We start from the raw sequence: 21,098 nt of genomic DNA, 5'->3' as shown, positions 1-21,098 counted from the left end.
TAATCAATAAACTGTTGCTACTGAGCTAGAATTAATTCTTCTGCTTATTGAAGCCACACTGTGCCCTATTCTGAATTTATATACCTGTGAAATCTATAACTTTTTGGTCATTAATGGTCACATTTTTATTTCATTTCTCTATTATCTTCAATTATTGTCCTTATGAATTGCTGAGTTTTTTAAAAATACCATTATGTTTTTCATAGAGTGTTGCTTATTTATGATTCCAATGATCATTTCATATGTAACATCATTTTTGAATTGGATGATATCATCTCAGGTTATATACAGAATTCAGATCTATGATACCTGTCTCAAGGAAATGAACCATTTTTACCCATACCAAGCTTTTTATTAACAACATTGTCCCCATGCAGTATGGTCTGTAATTCATCCAGTGCTGCAATCCCACACAATGGGAAGAATCCTCCCCCAGTCAGGGGGGGAAGTGCAGGAACGGGCAAGTGCAGGCACGCCTCCAATCGGTGCCCTCAACTGGAGGTGCGCTGCCATTTTACGTGGGCGGGCCAATTAAGGCCCGCCCAGTGTGACATCTGCCAGAAGCGCCATGCGTTCCCTGTGCGGGCGGGGGCGGAATCCCTCAGCCAAGAGTATGCTCTTTCGCGCGTACGTGTGAAAGAGCACACTCATCTCCCAGTGGCTAAGTGCTGCCTCAGGGAGATCAGCGCCAAATTTAAAAATGGTGAAGGGGCAAAAATAAAATTTCCCTGACATGACCCCTCATGTGACAGTGTCACATGGGTTGGGACATGTCCATCACTTTTAATCAAACATTTATTACATTTTTAAAAACCCTCATGAAACCTCATCCCGCCCGTGGATGAGGTTTCATGCTTTTTCTGAAGCCCGCCAGGGTTCCCAGCCTGCCCGCCAACATTAAGGTTGGATGGGCAGGTCCTTAATTATTTCAATTACTTTTTAAATGACGTCAGTAGGCTAAAGACAGGTCAACAGGCACACAGCTGATTTGGCTGCGCCCCTGCCAACCTGAAAATTGAAGTTCTGCCCGACGTCATCCCGCGTCAATTTATGTGTTGGCGAGGGTGCCCCACCCCCTCCTGCTCGCCAACCTAAATGCCGTGGCCAATAAATATTATGAAGTGGATCACAAGGTGAGAACTTAGATTGAGAACAACTTGCCAAATGGAATCCAAAATCTAACTCCCAATTATTAAATGAAATTTTCCGATTTGAAAGTTCCGAATCTGTAGCAGGATAAATTGGACTCCCTTAATGGTGGTTCTCGTATGTAGGACAATTCATATTTAGGCAGAGGCATGCCAGTACTAATTAATCAGTCAGCTGGCTCACAGTTTTGATCACTACTTACTGACCAAAAAACTTGTCATCAATCCACTTTTCCCAGCACACTTGCTATTTGCTTTGTCCCCCAACTCTGATTGTCAGCATCTTTAAATTATTCATACAAAGAATGCCTAAAATGTACATTCAGAAAATAACAGGCAACTTCGCCTCATACACCCAAATACAGTATGACCAGAAGCAAAATATTGTGGATGCTGGAAATTTGAAATCAAAACAGAAAATGCTGGAAAGGCTCAGCAGGTCAGGCAACACCTTTGGAAAGAGAAGACAAGTTAACTGGGTGGATTTTCCAGTCCCTGTGAAGAAGGGTTTAGATGTGGGGGCTGTCTGGAAAAGCGGAATACCCTGTTAGAACATCTCCCCTGTTAGAGCATCTCCCCAACTCCCTGCTGCCTCTGAGTGACTTTTCCAGGGGCGAGTTGCCACAGGAATCAGCAGTCAACTATGCAGAGGTAGGCAGGCACTTAAGCCAATTAAGGCTCAAGTGAGGGCCATTTTCCCCAGTGCTGCAACTTCCCTGCATCACATGGGCTGTGTCTGGAGTCTGGCAATGCTGTGGAGGTGTCCTCTTTCTAGAAGGTTGGCAGGCTGCAATGCACATAGTGGTCCAGGAAGGGCTAGGCACTCTTGTGGGGGAGCCAACCCACTGTCCTAAGGCTCCTCACGGTGCTTTGTCATCCTTTTCGCCACAGAAGAGGGAGGCCTTTGTGAATGTCTCCAATTTGAGGACCCCATAGGTCCTTCTGCAGCAGTGCTTGCCTTTCCCACTGAATCTGCCATCCAGACATTGCTGCAAGCCTTCCTACTTGGTCTCCAATCCCTGGTCTACCTGCATTCATTAATTAGGCAGGAAACACAGATGTGGCCAATTAGGAGGCCGCCTTACCTAAAGTTGCTCAGCAGGCTCAGGACCCATGTATAGTCCCAACATTGGGATCCCAATGTCCAAGGGAAAATTCAGCTCGATATTTCAGGTCAATAACATTTGTCAGACTGGAAAAGATGTAACAGATTTTAAGTAAAAGCCGTGGAAAGGAAATGCGGAGGAGAGAGAAAAGAATAAAAAGAAAGTTCTCTGACAAGGTGCATGAATGATTAAATAACAAAGGTGATGAAGGTGCAAGGCAAAGTGGATGGCGATGGGCCCAGTTAGGAAACAAAAGATGGGTGTAAGAGAAATGTAAATAGCAACAAAAATTACGCCAGCATCTGCTGATCAAAAAAATGGGGCGAGGGGTTATCACATCAGCATAAGAAAGAAAAAGGGGGAGAAAAATAATCTGGTTTTGTGTTTATATGTCAGATTTACAGTTTTGACTTGGAAAAAATCTGAAACTCTTAAATACAATAACACAGCAACAAAATTTGCATTATCATAGAATCATAAAATTATTACAGCTCAGAAGAAGGCCCTGCAAAAGCAACTCAGCTAGTCACACTCCCCCGCCTTTTCCCTGTAGCCTGGCAAATATTGTCTCTGAGTACTTATCCAAGTCCCTTTTAAAAGATGTAATTGAATCTGCCTCCAACCAGTGCATTCCAGATCTTAATCAGTTGTTGCATAAAAAGGTTTTCCTCACGTCACCCTTGGTTCTTTTGTCATTCACCTCTGGTTCTTGACCCTCTGCCAATGGGAACAATTTCTCCCTATCTACTCTGCCTATCCCTCATGATTTTGAACACTTCTTTCAAATCTCCTCTCAAACTTCTCTTCTCTAAGAGAAACAACTCAGCCTCTCCAATCTGTCCTTGTAACTGAAGCCCCTCATCCCAGGAACCATTATCAGGAATCTTTTCTGCATTCTTTCCATTGGAAAAATTCTTGATTTTCTCAAACACTTGAGGCTGTGTGGAGTACTACAAATCTGCTGCTATTCTGCCATTTGTACACTTGACTACAATACAGGTTTCAAAATTCTGTAGGAATCTAAGATTTCTGATTTATTTCTATTCTTTTGGATTTTCTGATGAGGTAACATTGAATATCTATAAAAAGGATTATGTTTTCTCTTTTACATCATGTTGAACCCTGATACTTTAAAGAAACTTTTAAGTATTGCTTTATAGCCAACATTCATTTATACACTACACCCCATGTATTTTTCTTTCCAGTTTTAAGCCCTCAGCATTCTAAATCACATGGTGAATGAATGTGCAGGAGGTGGAACTTCAAGTCATGCTATTTGCTACATAAAATCAACCTGCAGATTTGCCAAGTTCACATAGTAAGTATTAGGTTACACCCATCAATGAGAATCCAGCACCATAATTTTTCACCAAGCCTTCTTTTGCCATGCAATGGCGATTTAAAGAGGCAGTCGCCCTCCTCACAGGACAGCGAGGAGAAAAGGAAATAGAGTTCCAGTGCTGTCTTTATGTAACTGAATGGATGAGGATTACCACTTTGCTGTAAGAATGACTAAAACAGTAACAACTACAGATTGTCACCAGTTGGAATGATGTCCAAGTTGTGAATATATCCCTGGAGGTCATTTGTCAGAAGTCAGTGTCAGAAGAGCAAAGTTGTTAAGCACAAAAACGCATGAGAGAGTGATGCAAACAAAAGGCTGAGGACATAAAACCTCCAGTCCACATGGTGGAGCAAGAGGTCAATGATCTCACAAGGATGGCCAAGTAAGTCAAGATACTCTTGCCAGTGTACATCCTCTAACACACATTCTCTTCTCCGCATCTCTTACTCTTTCTCTCTCGGCATCTGGGCATCAGGGGAACTCCTGAAATGGGAAACACCTACAAAAAGCCAATCACTTCCTATCCCAAAATCTCCAGCCAATTCACAAGAGCCACTGCTGGTCTCGAACTCTCCCATTTAAAGAGTGGACCTCCATACCTTCAGCATGGGATGTATGCACTCACATAAATGAATCAGACATGCCTTACATGTGCTCTAAACATTGTCTGTAGGCAGTCAGAAAGGAGAACGTTTCAGGAAGGCGGGCCCGCAGCAAAATCAGCTGTAGGCCCACCAACCTGTCAATTGCCAATTGAGGCCATTAACAGGATCACTTATACAATTAAAGGACCTGTCCATCCAACCTTAAGGTTGGCGGCAGGCCAGGACCACCAGCGGGCAAGAGAAAAAACATGAAACCTCATCCACCGGCAAGATGAGGTTTTATATTGGGTTTAAAAAAGTTTAATAAACTTATTATGTAACTTATGAACATGTCCCATCACATTGTCACATGAGGGGGACATGTTAAGGAATTTTTTTTCTATTTTTAATAATCTTAAAAGTGTCAGCGATCTCTCTGAGGCAGCACTTAGCCTCAGGGAGATGTGCGCTCCTTAGTGCGCTTGCGCGAAAGAGCACACTCTCGCTTTTGGGGAATCCCCCCGCCGTCCGCACAGAGAGTGCATAGCGCTTCCCACCGGACGTCACGCTGGCTGGTCTTAATTGGCCCGCCTACATAAAATGGCAGCGGGTCCCGCTTCTCCGGTGGGGATTGGCTCCCCACCCACCAGAGATTGAGTCAGGCCCCCCACCCGAAGGCAGAAAATTCTGCCCCCTGAATTTTTGATCCCATTGTGACAGTTCCCTTTATTGCCCCTATCGATTTAAATCACATATTTCCTAGACCTGTCTGAGTTTGCCTGTGGAGTTGTAAATAATTATTCATATTAGCATACCAGAGAAACATGCTAGAAAAATGTTATATTCGCTTTACCTGTTGGACAGAACTTGATTCAGTTTTAAACCATTTAATGCTGACTTACACTCTAGTACCCCACTTAAATTTTAGAAATTTTGAGACTCAAAACTTCCAGTCCAAAATCAGGAAGGGTTGTCTCTGTCTAAGATTGCCACCGATTTTCTTTACCTCACTCTTCCTCTCTTTTAAGCACACAGTGACTCACAACAATGTATGGCAAATTACCCTTCAGTATCTCATACAACGGTTATTTTTCATGTGTAATCCTGGGCACTATTCAATCATAGATACCACAAGGCCAATCCCAAACAGCTCTCCATATGTACACACTTTCCAACAGTATTAGCTGAGTAGTCATAGCAGTCATGCAGACCCCCACATCTTCACATGCTATCCTCATCTTCACACTTTCACTGGATAACAATCTGTTTGGCTGTTTTTCCCACTGCATAGTAAGGAGAAACTGAAGCCAACTGTATTACTGCTGCTCCTGTCCAGGATGAGATCAGCTAATTTAGCAGCAACCAAGCCATCTCCCTAGTCTGTGTGCTTCATGTCACATCACATAATTGTATTAATCTGGTAGTTGAAATTTCAGTCATATATTAGTTCAGCTTCATGTTATCGGTGCAGAATATTTAAATGCATGCATCTTATAAACTGTAAAATATTAGTTAATTATTGTTTTCTTTCTAATTTTCCTCTTCTCCCCTGCAAGTAGTGACTCATGCTGAGGTGCAGTTTCACAAACAGTAACAACCCTCTGATACCACATTCAAATGCTGATCTTTCATGCTTGAGTTTGATCAGAACATCAATTCTATTCAACCACAGCAGATATCACAGCCCCAGAATACCCTCAGCCAATAACCACACTTCACACTCTCCAGCAGAGACCACTGGAAAGATGGATACTTAAATGCTCCTTTCATGTTTTCCTCATTACCTGCACTTCCCCAACTATGAGAACTTGTCTGCTCCATTGAATGGTAAACCTGTTCAGTAAAGACAAGTGACTCTATGTTATTGGCACTAATCTGATCCACCATGCTAGCCACCTAAGCTAACCAGCAGACCCATACAAATCAAGGTGAATGCCCAGTGGATAGACCATTGAAATGCTTTTACCATCTTTGCAGAGAGAATTAAATGGAACCTAAATGGTATTTATCTTCAGACACTGACAACACTCTGCATGGGAAATCTAGCAAAATTAAAATGCCAAAACTGAGAGATTTCAAAAGGAAATACTCTTAGAACAATTTCCAGATTGTTGAGGGAAGGCTCCACAGCTTTAATGATTTAATGATTGACCTCTCAGGCTCAGAATCATGTGTGGTCATAAATCAGATCACTGTCTGGTCATTTTTTTTCTGTCTAATTGGCTGCGGCACAAGTAACGGTGTAAATCCATTGGCAAGTATACAATATATATATATATATAGAGAGAGAAAGAGAGCCATAATTCTTCTTTTAATGGACATCTAATCTTATTTTCCTCTCTTGTATACTTGCCAATGGATTTACATATATATATATATATATATATATATATACAGCAATTCAACCAATGGCTCAATTGATGCCATTAGCCTGAGAAGCATTGTTGCCTTAAATTCACCAAATGCTAATTATTAATGTTTACAATCTACATATATATGTTCTAAATACACCTTTATCCTCTGCTATTTAAAGATATGATTTGACACAATGCCTGAGGAATATAGATTTTGTGATACAAAGTCTAACGCAATATTGGATTTGTGGTGTAGTAAATATGGTACTGCCAAGTTATTTTTGTTAGTGATTTGTGGGGAAATTCAATTACCTGCATTGATTAAAGAATGATCGCAGTCATGCTACAGTTATTTACTATGCAAGGATGTATCTACTAGGCAGCCCTCATAATAGAAGATAGAATGAAACTAGCTTTAAGCAATCAGGTTTAAGGCAGCAGCAGTAATTTGAAACAAAAGATTACTTACATTTCAAAAGCATTGAACAGTACAGCTTTAGGCTGTTCACCTTTTAATTCGTTCTTGGTATGCGGGCATCACTGACAATGCCAGCATTTATTGTCTATCCCTAACTGTCCTTGAGAAGGTCTGGCAAAGCCAACTTGAATAATTGCGGACCATGTGGTGTAGGTACATCTACAGTGCTGTTAGGAAGGGAGTTCCAGGAGTCTACTATCTTCTGAGTTTCCCTATTTATTGCCCTCTCTGTGCATCAAAGTTCAGAGGGGAGTTTTGCCACTGCTGTCCACCAGTGTTAAGCAAATCAGGGGCTGTGTTTGAGGACTGCAAGTGCGCCAGAAAGACTCTGTCCAGTATTTTTCAATTGTCACTGCTAGAGGAGCAAGAGCTTCATGATCATGAGTGCATGAATCTCATTAAATCTGCAAAACTATAGAAATGAAAACAGTGCTGTTCAACATTTCTTAATGGATTACTCAATCATCAATGTGCACAGGCGCACTGCCGAGAGAAGTGGCTTTCATAAATGTCTATTGGTTTTGCGTGTGATTGTTTAATTTAATTTGTTTTGCCTCTTTGATTTGTTTTTATTGCATTTGTTTGGGTGCCTTTTATTGTTATATTTTAGTTTAACTTTGGCTTTTACTTATTTGTATTTTTCTCCTTATTCACCTAACATTCAGAGTTCCCACAGAAAAGGTGGTCATTCCGTATGGAATTCAACCTGTCCTCAGGAAGTTAGAAGACAAAAGTTACAGAATAATCACCGGAGGTAGGTTAACCTGTACCGGAGGAGATCCACCACAGCTAATTGGTCATGTAAGAGGAAGTATGCCTTCTACAGCTTACAGTTTTTCAACAAAGCATTTATCTCAGTTAGAATTGTGAGCTTGAACTGCCATCTTTTATACAAGGAGAGATGAATTGCTGGGAGTTGATGGAACACAGTGGCAGACATGTGCAAGATCTGCATGCCAGTTTGAATGCCAATAACTGTGCAATATACAGCTTGATTATTTTGTAATTGTTTTAGATGTTATGACCTTGGAAGATATGAGTGTGGCAAAATTTTCAATTGTACATTGTGTTGTGACAGTGTAGTATTGATATGCAAGAGATACAATGAAAGAACTGTAAGGTTGTAGGAACGCTTTGCATGGATGAGCAGTAAATGTGGAAGAGGTTAACAAACAACACATTATAGTAAGCAATCTTGAATTACGAATAAAATACACAGTGCTGCTCATCAATCTTTCCTTGTCACATTCCTTTAGTCACTGATCCGCTTTGTCACTTGCCCACTGAGTTTTTGTGCCTCAACACAGAGTTCCTTATAATTTCATTTTTTCCTACCACTTCTACCCCAGTGACTTCTTCAGTTTGAAGCTTGATAAAGGCTGAACCAATATCTGTACCCATATGCAATCATATACCTTTAAGTGTAGAGCTCTTTTAATTAGACCTGCTTACCAGATTTTTCACATCACCAATAGGTTTGCTTCCAACACAAGGCAAAAGCTGCACAAGGAATTGTATTTAAAAATTCCAGTGAGTTGACAGAGGTTTAAGACAACTGGGAGTCAATGTTCCATTGTGCTGCTGGCTAGCTGTGTTGTAAGAATGTGCCACAAAAGAATTAATCGTGCTCGTAGCAGAAAATCTCTCTTCAAAATTTTTGGCATAAAAACACACAGTTAACAAGTAGTGCATACTGAGTTAGTAATTGCCTTCAGGTTCAAACTCTTCAATGAGATTTGAGAAGCCTGAAGCATAGTTAAGCAAGTGGCATCCAGCCTAAACTTAACAAGAGCAAAGATTTTTACTCTGCCTGAACAATAGATAATTTAACACAATTCTGTGTCCCTAATGATATTTAATGATATCCATGTGTAAGAAAGAAAGGCAGGTAGATTTTAAGATTTTGATCATACTCATATACATGGATACATGTACATATATATCACGCCTGAGTTCAATTATTTTGCCTGCTTTAGTCCAGATATCAGGGCAACAATGAATAATTTTCACCCTCTTGTCTTTTTTCTTCCCCATTGATGTTCTTTGTTCTTTTCTGTCTTTCTGCTGCCTTTTCATTTGTTACTCCTTTCAATGTTTCACTTATCTTACCGTCCTCATTCCTTCCTTTCCTTTGTGCTTTTTAATTACTTCTAATATCTGTTCCTCCCTCCTTAGTTTCTGCCACTGCAGAGTATCAAGCATGTGCAGCACCAAAATACTTAACAAAAACAGAATTACCTGGAAAAACTCAGCAGGTCTGGCAGCATCGGCGGAGAAGAAAAGAGTTGATGTTTCGAGTCCTCATGACCCTTCGACAGAACTTGAGTTCGAGTCCAGGAAAGAGCTGAAATATAAGCTGGTTTAAGGTGTGTGTGTGGGGGGCGGAGAGATAGAGAGACAGAGAGGTGGGGGGGTGGTGTGGTTGTAGGGACAAACAAGCAGTGATAGAAGCAGATCATCAAAAGATGTCAACGACAATAGTACAATAGAACACATAGGTGTTAAAGTTAAAGTTGGTGATATTATCTAAACGAATGTGCTAATTAAGAATGGATGGTAGGGCACTCAAGGTATAGCTCTAGTGGGGTCTTTTTTAATAATGGAAATAGGTGGGAAAAGGAAAATCTTTATAATTTATTGGAAAAAAAAATACTTTCCTTGGCAATGTTCTCTCTAAGCCACGCAGCTTGCACTAACTTGAAAGTCCTTGATCAACTTGGCCCCTTTAAGTTACCACACTTGCACAAAAAAATTTAAAGAGGCCATACACTTAAATCATTAACCCACACACTGCAAAAAACTAGAGGAAATGAGATGGGAGGTGGTGACGTAGTGGTATTGCCACTGGACTGGTAATCCAGAGATCCACAATAATGTTCTGGGGACCTGGGTTTGAATCCCACCAAGGCAATTCAATAAAAATGCGGACCATTAAACCATTGCCAATTCATCAGGTTCACTAATGTTCTTTAGGGAAGGAAATCTGCTGTCCTTACCTGGTGTGGCCTACACGTGACTCCAGACGCACAGCAATGCTCTCTAAACAAGAGCAATTAGGGATGGGCAAGACAGGGAATGTGCAGGAAAGCATGGTAGTGCTTTGGTGGTGGTGGAAGTTCTGCTGAATTTAACAGCAAGTCTTCATTATAATCTTTTTCCCCTGCTTCCTATCTGGCAAAGAAACTGATAGGCTGGCCGAATGCCAGGAGGGAAACCAGTGAGAAGAGGCTGCACTCGGAAAATCTTGAAGAAGACTCCCAGCAATTGGGAGGGGAGCAGGTTGCAGATCAGGGCATGATGGGAGGAAGAGGAGAGGAAGTTAAAGCCATCATGTTTGCTGGTTGCAGACTGGGCTTGTGTGGAATGGATGGGGATTAGAGAGGGAGCAGAATCATCCCAGAATTGCACTCAGTGCGGTAACGGGTGGGAAAAAGGACATTTTACCCGCCAGCCACAATGGCAGCTATTCACGCTGTATCATCACGATCCCACCCCATTTATCGTGCCTTCAGGGGAAACTTGGCATTTCGATTCATTCGCCCTCCAGGCCACCACCTCGCTGTTTCCTCACACCAAGTGCCATATTTAAAGCGCTGCTGCATGAACAGCTCTCAGTTCTCCCAGCCCAGGACTGCTGCAAAAAAGACATGACCCTGAAAGGCAAGAAGACAGTAGCCCCCTTTCCCCAGTTTAATGATGGGTCCTTCGAGTGCTTTTTGGGCGCAGTGGGCCCACCATGATGTCCCCTAACCCCACTCTGGCTGCAGGAGGGGCAGAAACATCACTAATTCAGCATGGGAGGCGGAGGCATAATGGTCAGTGTCAAAGCCCTGTACAAGGGGACAGCCACACAATACCACAAGAGGATGAATGGTCTCATCCGTTCCTCCAGGGTAACTCACTCTTTTCATCACTCTCAACTCACACATACACAAACCCATCACACATCTACTCGAAATCACACATCAAAGGACAACAGTCCCTAACTCTCACACACACCCTCACATCTCCATCAGGCTCATATCCTCTGGAGCTCACGTCCTCATCCTGTCCATGGTTCCGCTCACCACATCAACATTCCATACAGTGCCATGTGTCCTGCTCACACTCTCTCCATCTGTTTTCATGTAGGAGAAGCTGGCTCAGAGCAGCAGGGAGAGGTCCCAGGCCAGCGGTGGAGTGGCCCACATTAGGCCCCTCGCTCACTTTGACAAGTGAGACATCGTGCTGACTGGTGAGGACATGGACCGTGCCTACAGTGACGGTGAGGTCAGCGGCGAACACCCTCGCGAGGATCCTGCACCACATCATCTCTCTCTCAACGCAACTGTGAGTGCGCTCTCTCCTGCTTTTGACTCTGCTGCCATGCACTAATTATCTCTGGTTCACAGGGAGCTCTGCCAAGCGACCGAGACCCTCAGCCAGCCAGTCCCTCAGCTCCATCCAGGTCCTCACCTCCAGCCAAGAGGAAGCCTCCTCCATTGAATAGCTGGAAATAAGCAGCCTGGAAGACCCATCACAGCATTTACTCACACCCTGCGCCAGCACAGAGGCACAAACCTTGGTGGGACCTAGATCTACAGCAGGTCAGGTTCACAACCTGATAGTCACCGCACAGACGCATGTCTGGAGCAAGTGGAGGCAGGTTCAAAGGACCTCCCCGCATTCAGCGGACTGCTGGGGGAGAGGCATCTGCAAGGTCCGAGCCTCTGAATCCAGCCTCCCAACTAAGTCTGGAGAGTCAGCGGAGCTGATGGAAGCCCTCGAGAAAGTGGCACACGAGTTGGAGGAGTGCATTCACCTGCTCGCTGATGAAGCGGTGCCCACATATAAGCGTATGGAGGTCTCCATGGGAAGAATGGTGGATGCCATGGAGGCCCTGGTCCAGCAGAACGCAGACCTGCACTCTATCGTGGTAGCCATTGGTGAATTCCAACAGTGTCAAGGTGAGAGGGAAACAGGGCACTTTGGTACCCTCCCAGGTGCTCCTTCCCCTCAAGGAGTAAGACTGGGGCCCTCAGGCACCCGAAGGGAGGAGAGAGTGGCAGCTGGACATTCCTGGGTCATCCACTCAGGAATGTCAGAGGCTTACTGCTCCCTCGGAGTCCCCTTTGCCTGTGACCCCTCAACCTCATCCTCCATCATCGCAGAAGGAACAGCTGGCCCACAGAGCACACCAATGCAAGCTGGGGCCCTCAAGGCTTTAGCTCTCCAGAGAACCCACGCCAAAGTCATCAGATGCAACAGGGCTAGTCATTTCACCCCTGCTGTGGATATCAAGGTAGCACCTAGAGGTCTAAGGCATTCAAAAGTTAAGAAATTCTCATCATAGTTGGTGGCACGGGTGAATACATTTTATCACTTTACAATCTGAAAATACATTCACTTTCACTGAATAATGTGTAATGGTGTCGTTTAGCTTAATTTACGGGTGCCACAAGTCCTGCCACTGCATTCCTTCACCCCCACCCCCAAACTAGCAGTTCAGCTGCATGCAGCCAGCCTACGAATGATTCTGGAGGGATAATGTGTGTGTGGCAGGGCCTCTCGGACCCTCACGCAAGCACTCTCTCACACACGCTGATCCTTCCCACTTCACACATCTCAATGTCCTGAACATTTTGAATGAGCTGACCTGCATCCCCACCCACCCACTGATCACACTTCCATGCAGCACCTGATCTCGCCCGCCATGACTCTCATTTCACTTTCAATTTAGCAAGCATGGTAGCACTACAGTTTTTCTTGAGATTCCCTCATCCTTTCCCCTCTCCCAGTCACCCACCTCCTTTCTCCCATCACTGTCGAGCCCCTTGACATCACCTTCCACCTCCCGTCCATCACCTACCAGCCACAACCCTCCATGTCCCCACCAACCACAATTACCATCCCTTCTACCAATATCATTGCACCCTCAACCTCCCAACCTACCCCTTCACTCTGCCCCTGGTCATTTTCACCATTCCCTCCTACCACACTCACCCTCAATTCGTCCCCCAGGAGTTAGTCATTGACTCAACAGACCCCTCCCTTGCATGTTCATCTGGACAACACCCCCCTCCTTCAGAACTTCTTCCCCTCTTGGAACTCCTCTGCCCCCAGAGTCCCCACCACCCCCATGCCCCAGACTCCTTCCACCTTAGTCCTTCACCGTTATCGTTCCTCCACCCTCACTTCATCTGCTACTCTTACTCTTACCCCTCTCCGGACTCCTTCCTCCACCCTTACTCCTTTCCCCTTCCTGACTCCTTCCCCCTTCCTAACTCCTTCCTCCTCCCAGACTCCTTTCCCTCTCCAGACCCCTTCTTCCCCCCCCCGACTCCTTCCCCTCTTCAGATTCCTTCCCCCCATTCCAACTCCTTCCCTCTCCAATTGCCATCTTCACCTCCATTACCCCCTCTTCCCCCGTACTCCCTCCCCCCTCCCAATTTCATCCCCCCAACTCCTTCATTCTTCCCTCCCAACCTCACCGCCCCAATGCATCTTCCTCTCCCAGTCAAACCTAGACCTTCCCCTCCCACCCACTGATACATCCTCCTCTCCCAAACACAGCTGGACCTTCCTCCCCACCTCCTTAACAATCATCCGTTGTAAGCAGACCATCAACGATGACTTTCCACCTTCCTTGAGCTGCTTCATGGCAGAGCCATGTCCACGAGAATCCACCCAGCATGCAATGGACATTTCTCCAGGGTTCCATTGCTGTCGGGCTCCAGCAACTTCTGCTCCTTGGATGTGAGTAAGGCCCTGAAGCAAAGTCCCAACTCCTCACATCACACTTGGCAAGACATGTTCTGCACCAGTGTGCAATCACATCAACGTGCTTGGATGATCCAGTGTGGGTGGCAGATTCCGGTGAGCTGGGCTTATAATGATATGCTGATGTATTACAATGAAGTCCCCAAAGTCCGACAGTGGAAAAGGTGGCCCCCTACTGATGGGCAGAGTGGACGATTGCAGACTGGTTTCACAACGTCGTAAAACCGATTTTTGGCCTTCTCACCATATTGTCCATTTACACCGCCAAACATGCCCGACACCAGCGGGCACAGAAAATTCTGCCCAGGGGCACAATCGGCAGGAGGAAAGCCAAAGGATTTCTCTGAGGGGCCGGGGCAGAAGGATCCTGGTCCGTAAGAAGTGCAATGAAAAGCATTTATCTTCAGGAGCTGGACGCCCTGCCCCCATTTTGCTGCCATGTTTTCTGACTCTTGAGAAACCCACACGGCAGCAAATAAATTTAAATTAGGCTTGTGATTGCACTGCAAGAGCCTGATTTAAAAACAACTTGTATTTATATGGTGTGCTTAACATCATAAAACATCTCAAGGTGCTTCACAACTGCATTATAAAATATATGACACCAGCTACATAAGAAGATAATACAGCAGCTGACCAAAAGCATAGTCAAAGGGGTAGGGGCATATTGTATTAAAGGATGAAGGTGAGGTAGAGAGGGACAGCAGTTTTGGGAGAGAATTCCAGAGCTTAGGGCACAGGCAACTGAAAGCACAGCCACCAAAGGAGGAGCAACTAAAATTGCGGGCCCTCATGAGGTAAGAATTAAAGGACAGCAGATAACTCAGAAAGTTGCAGGGTTTTGAATGAATATTTTTTCTCCGTGTTTACAAAGGAAAGGGAGGATGTGAATATAGTAGTCCAGGAGGAACACTGCGAGATATTGGACGGGATAGTCATAAAGAGAGAGGAAATACTCGAAATACTTGAAATCCTTGAAAGTTGATTAGTCACCAGGGCCAGATGGATTGTTTCCGAAGCTGCTGAAGGAAGTCAGGGAGGAGATAGCAGATGCTCTGAGGATGATTTTCCAATCTTCACTAGATACAGTGGAGGTACCAGAGGACTGGAGAAATGCAAACATAATTCCATTGTTTAAAAAGGGATCAAAGGAAATGCCAAACAATTATAGGTCAGTTAGTCTTACATCGGTGGTGAGTAATTAGTAGAATCAATCCTGAGAGATGGGATTAACTGTTATGTGGAAAGGCATGGACTAGTTAGGGATGGTCAGCATGGATTTGTTAAAGGAAGGTCTTGCCTCACAAATTTGATAGAATTCTTTGAGGAAGTAACAAGAAGGGTTGATGAAGGTAGTGCAGTGGATGTTGTGTACATGGATTTGAGCAAGGCTTTTGACAAGGCCCCACATGGCAGATTGGTCAGGAAAGTAAAAGCCCTTAGGATTCAAGGTAATGTGGCAAACTGGATAAATGGTTGGCTTTGTAAGAGGAAATAAAGGGTAATGGTCGATGGATCCCCTTGCAAATGGAAAGTTGTCCCAAGTGGTGTTCCACAGGGCTTGGTGTTGGGACCCTTGCTGTTTGTGTTATAAATTAACGATTTGGACATGAATGTGGGGCCATAATTGAGAAATTTGCAGACGACACAAAGATTGGCCGAGTAGTGGATAGTGTAGAAGATAGTCATAATCTCCAAAATGATATAGATGGTTTGGTGGAGTGGGCAGTAAAGTGACAGATGGATTTTAACATAGAGAAGTATGAGGTCATACATTTAGGGAGGTCAAACAATTACAGGGATTACAAAATAAGTGGGAATATATCAAGAGGGGTAGATGAAGTGAGAGATCTTGGCGTATAAGTACACAGGTCCCTGAAGGCAGCAGTTCAAGTAGACAAGGTTGTAAAGAAGGGATATGGAAGGCTCTCCTTCATTGGCAGAGATATAGAATATAAAGGTAAGAGTATAATGTTGGAAGTGTATAAAAGATGGTGAGGCCACAACTGGAGTATTGTGTGCAGTTCTGGTCACCCCATCACAGGAAGGACGTAATAGCTCTGGAGAGAGTGCAGAGGAGGTTTACAAGAATGTTGCCAGGGTTAGAAAAGTGTAGCTATGAGGAGAGATTGGATAGGTTGGAGTTATTTTCCTTCGAACAAAGAAGGCTGAGGGGTGACTTGATTGAGGTGTACAAAATTATGAGGGGAATAGATAGAGTGGACAGGATAAAATTGTTTCCCTTGATGGAGAATTCTAGAACCAGGGAACATAGATTCAAGATAAGTGGCAGAAGGTGTAGGGGGGAACATGAGGAAGAACTTTTTTATGCAGAGGGTAGTGGGTGTCTGGAATTCACTGCCCAAGTTGGTGGTAGAGGCAGAAACTTTAAACTCTTTTAAAAAGTACCTGGATCTGCACCTAAAGTGCTGTAAGCTGCAGGGCTATGGGCCGGGTGCAGGAAGGTGGGATTAGAAAGGGCACCTGGGTGTCCTCGAGCTGGCATGGACAAAATGGGCTGAATAGCCTCCTTCTGTGCTGTAACTTTTCTATGGTTCTATGGTTCTATGGTTCTGTGTTTGGAAGAGATTACAAAGAGAGAGAGGGGCAAGGCCATAGCAGGATTTGAAAACAAGGATGAGCCAATGGATGATATCAAGTTAACGAAGGTGGAACATTGGAGGCATGCCAGAAATATGTTAGAATAGTCAGTTCTGAAGGTGACAAAGGCATGGATAGCGGTTTCAGCAGCAAATGAATTCAGGCTGGGTCAGTGTCAGCAATATTACAGAGGTGGAAATAAGCAGTCTTGGTGATAGGTTAATGAAGTGTGCCCACTGGGTGGGATTGTCAAAACCAACACTGCCTTGCCACCATAATTATGGTGGCGGGCATGCAACAGTCGGTTATGTTGTGCATTTCTCAAGGTCTAACTACTCTCAACCATCATGATGAAGATAAGTACAAAGGCACCAAAAATTCTGTGAAAATACTTCCTTTTTCCTTACCATAAAAAATCTTATTTGCCATTTAGATTGTACCTGCAGACATTGGAAATCCACCACACCAGACTTCTTTGGGAATTGTTTATCAATATCCTTTCTTTGGACTCAGAATCCCATAAAACAATACGATTGCCACATTAGTGAAAGCACTGCAACAGTTTGTCACACCTGGTAAACATCAGTTACTCATTGAGACACTCAAAGTTTAACCAAGCTTACTACAGCATGTAATTCAACTAAACTTCATAGCAAACCAGAAGACATGTTTCAATGTGACAATAATACAACACATTTTTGCTTGTTTTAATAATAGTTATATAAATCAGAAAGGCAGGTGAATATTAAATCACTGAACTCAAACTGAATGAAAATGTTATAATCTAACTGTGTTTCAGGGTGGCTGTCTCATTCACACACACATTATATTTACTAATAATTAAGGCTAACATATAATCTTTAACAGCAACTGTGACGGTTTTGCCAGGTGGCTGTTTAGCCCAGGTCCACAAGAGAGTTTATCAGTCTAAATGTCTGGCAATGTTCAAACAGTGAACACTGGGAAATCATTAATGGTCTCATCCCTATTAAACAATGAGCCATAAAGTAGATATATAGCTTGCTGTCAATTCCATGAATGTGAGCTTTGGCAAGCAGCCAATTTACATTACTGCCAAGCTGCATTATTGCTGACATTTTATTGTTTCAGTTTCTTTCTGATTCATACACACAACAATAATGATTTAGAATATTATAATTATGTTCAATGTTACCATTGGAATTGTTAATGGAAATCAATGATACTCTTCACACAAACACAATCTAATGGTGAGCATTTCTTTTATATATTTTGGGATTAAATTTGGATTTCAGGTTACATGTTCAGACTGTGAGTGTTGGCTAATTCCAGTTCAGTTCATATCAAAGCAATTTACTCCTTCAAAATTACAATGTTGAAGCTTACGCAATAAAAGAAAATTTCTCGGTAATACTTCATAAATTAGGCAGACAATTCATCTAGAATATTATATACACTGCAAACTCCTGGTTTTGCTTTACAATAAAATGTAATGCAGCAGCCAATCCTTTTCTTGGGAATGTCTGATCTAAGATGTAAGTATGAGAGCTGAGTAGAAAAGTTGAGCTGTGGCTTCAGGTGGTCAAAAATCAATGTTCAGATTTCTAATAATCTGAAATTTGTCATTAAAAAAAAAGAAAGAAATACCTGCATTTTTATCTAGCATCTTTCACCACCTCAGGATTTTCTAAAGCACTTTACTGTCAAGTACTTTTGAAATGCAATTTCTGTTGTAATGTAGGAAACATGGCTGCCAATTTGTGCAAAGCAAGGTTCCACAAATTGCAATGTCATGATGACCAGATAATCTGTTTTAGTAACATTGGTTGAGACATAAATATTGGCTAGAGCATAGGGGATAATTCCCCTGCTCTTCTTTAAAATTGTACCATAGGATGTTTCATGTATGCCTAAGAGGCAAAGTGGGAAGGGGATGCAGGTGCATCCCCGATAAAGTGACATTGAGTTAAAATCATTCCAACCACTTTTGGGTTTCACCAGGGCAAGTTTTCAGGTGAACAGGGAATCCCCTTGGAGCTATTGGGTAAGTAATTAAAACACTAAAATAGGTCAACAACCATTGTTTTAACCAGCCATTCTGGCTTTAACAATCAACTCAAAGCTTTCGCAAGTTGCATGGAACTCTCCAGGGTCAACCAGGTGAGAGTACAGCAGGGAGTGCTTCTTCAGTGAAACTGGCGGTCTGGGAAATCTTTAAACAACAAAACTGCAGAGCTACTGCCATGGCGAGGTGAGAGGCTACTGTTCACAGCACTCCTTCTCCTTCAGTGCTTGACAAATGATTGCCAACTTCTTGGAAATCAGTTCACTGAACTTGCACTTCATTCACCCTCAGCTGCACTTTCCTACTGTCAGCCTTCACCATGATATGGGAGCAAGCTTGTGCAGCTTTAACTCGTACCTCTGATGGGGAACAAGAGGAGCAGCAACATTAACACGAACAACAATGGCAGTAGGCACAACACCAGCAACAACAAAAGCTGCCTTGTCCTCAGCCACATACCACTCCACAGAACAGAGAGGGTGGATACAGATATGCAGCTGGAAGGAGACCCCCAACATATAGTCTATAGGCAAAAGATTAACTCTCCCAGCATGTCTGGGCACCAATGCTTCTGGAAATTCAGGCTCCCGTGATGCGCCATTCCTGACATCTGCAACGTCCTGGAACAAGAGCCCCCCAAAACCCCCTTCCGGGTGGGCCAGGCGGGCACACATTGCCAGTGACCATCAAGGTGTCTGTCACTGGAGAGGATTCACACCCTTGTGCTCTTCTCCTGCAAGAGAAAGCAGAGTTATAAGTATTAGAAATGTTAGAAATAATTTGTGTGGAGAGGAGTTAAGGACATGGGAGCTGGTGTCCATGAGGCATGAGTATGACATAGCATGAATTTGAGGGTGAGAATGGGGTTTGGCTATTCAGATGGAATGTGAAATGCCTGGAGTGAGTGGGGCTATAATGTGTGTTGGTCACAAATATGCTGTGCAGGAGAATGCTGGGAATATGGGATTGGCACCATTCACCTTTCCCACCCTCCTGAGGTATTTGATCCTCTTGGTGCACTGTCTCCAGGTTAGAAGGACCACATTTCTGATTCTGACTTCCTCAGCCACTTCCATGCATGCCTGTTTAGTCTGAAAGACTGGCCTGAAAGATCAGCTCCCTGCAGTTCCTCAGATCCCACAGCATGACTTCCAAGTAAGAAGGAGAGACCAAGTGGGCAGACTTCCCAGGTCTCCTCTCCATTCCTATGGAGTTGGATCCTCAGAAATCCACGTGCAGTTGAACCTTTCTGACCCTTTAATTAGAAATTCTTCCTTTGATAGATTTGCTGGGTCATCTTAGCCACTCTCCCTGATTGGTCAGCAAATTGGAAGTGGGATATTAATGTCATTCCTCAGTTAAAGAGCTATAGCAAAGCCTACTCCAGCTGCCAACAGGTTCCTGTGCCCTGCAGTTCCCATCATTTCAGCTGGGACTATCAGAAAATTCTGCCCAGGGTCTCAGTTTAAAGTCTCATTCAAAAGAACAGGTTGAATGAAAAAAATAATCAGAATCTTTAACAATTCAGTCTTAGCCAATCAAATATTATCTAATTCCACTGTTAAAGCAAAACCTTTAACCTGTTATAATATCATATGAGCAACAATCCTTAATTTATAAAGAAAAGACATATTTCAGGTGTATAGATGCTTTATCAGAAAAGCTCCAGTCCCAGCACCAACTACACTCACACTGCCTTGAAAATGCCAATTGTGAGCCTGAACCGTAAGAGGTTAACCCAACAACAAAGTTGGTGCATTTACCATTGGGCATGGTTGGTTAAATACTGACTATACATTTAATATTAAAGGTACTAAAATGAGAGTGAAAACCAATGCAAATAGAAATTGGAATAGCAAATCAACCAGACCAATGGATGCTATTCAGAGTGGGGGTGCAATGGAATCAATAACATAGAACAGGCAGTATTTTGTCTGTGGTGTGCCATTTCCAATGGTGAAACCAGAAGCTGGCAGCACTTCCACTCTCTTCCTTTTTGCCAGTTCCAACACGATTCTAATTAAAATTTAAATGGTGGCGGTATACACGGGAGATGCATACAATCACACAGCAAGGCAAGTTTCTCATTGATGAAACCCGGCCTCATCTGACAAAGCAGCAAGTATGGGTGGGCTATAAAAGAGCCTCCTGGATAATCAGGGAGGCTCTGCATTATGACCAGAACTTTGCTGCCAAGTGCCAGTGCCCATCTTCTACGATGCCTTCCCTAGAAGGTTGCATCCTGTCCGGCTTCTTCCTCTGGTACTGTCTGCTGCAGGCATTGCAGCCCCTGTTGTTGACCAGCAAGAGCTTTCCTTTGACACATCCTCTTCTCCTGCTCTCAATGTTGCAGGAGTATTGGGTGTATGAGACCCACAGGTATTCCAACAATTGAACTGTGTGAAGAAGGCAGACATAGAACTGATGAACAGTGAGATTTTCAACTTCTTCCATTGTTCACAACCAAAACTCTATCCACCCCTGAACCCCTACCACTTCTATCTCCAGTCCTGGCACTGCACATTCTTTTGGAGACATTGCGCAAATGGTCATTGTAAGGTTTGTGATAGAACCTGTTACCCTCCATCCTCCTCCTGTAACCTTCACACTTACCCCCATCACCATTGAACCTCCCTATATCACTTTGCACCTTCCCTCTATAACCATTCAACGTCCCCC

Source organism: Carcharodon carcharias, chromosome 8, assembly GCF_017639515.1.
Source record: "Carcharodon carcharias isolate sCarCar2 chromosome 8, sCarCar2.pri, whole genome shotgun sequence".
NCBI classification, from domain to species: domain Eukaryota; kingdom Metazoa; phylum Chordata; class Chondrichthyes; order Lamniformes; family Lamnidae; genus Carcharodon; species Carcharodon carcharias.
Note: the sequence above shows the minus strand (reverse complement) of the source record.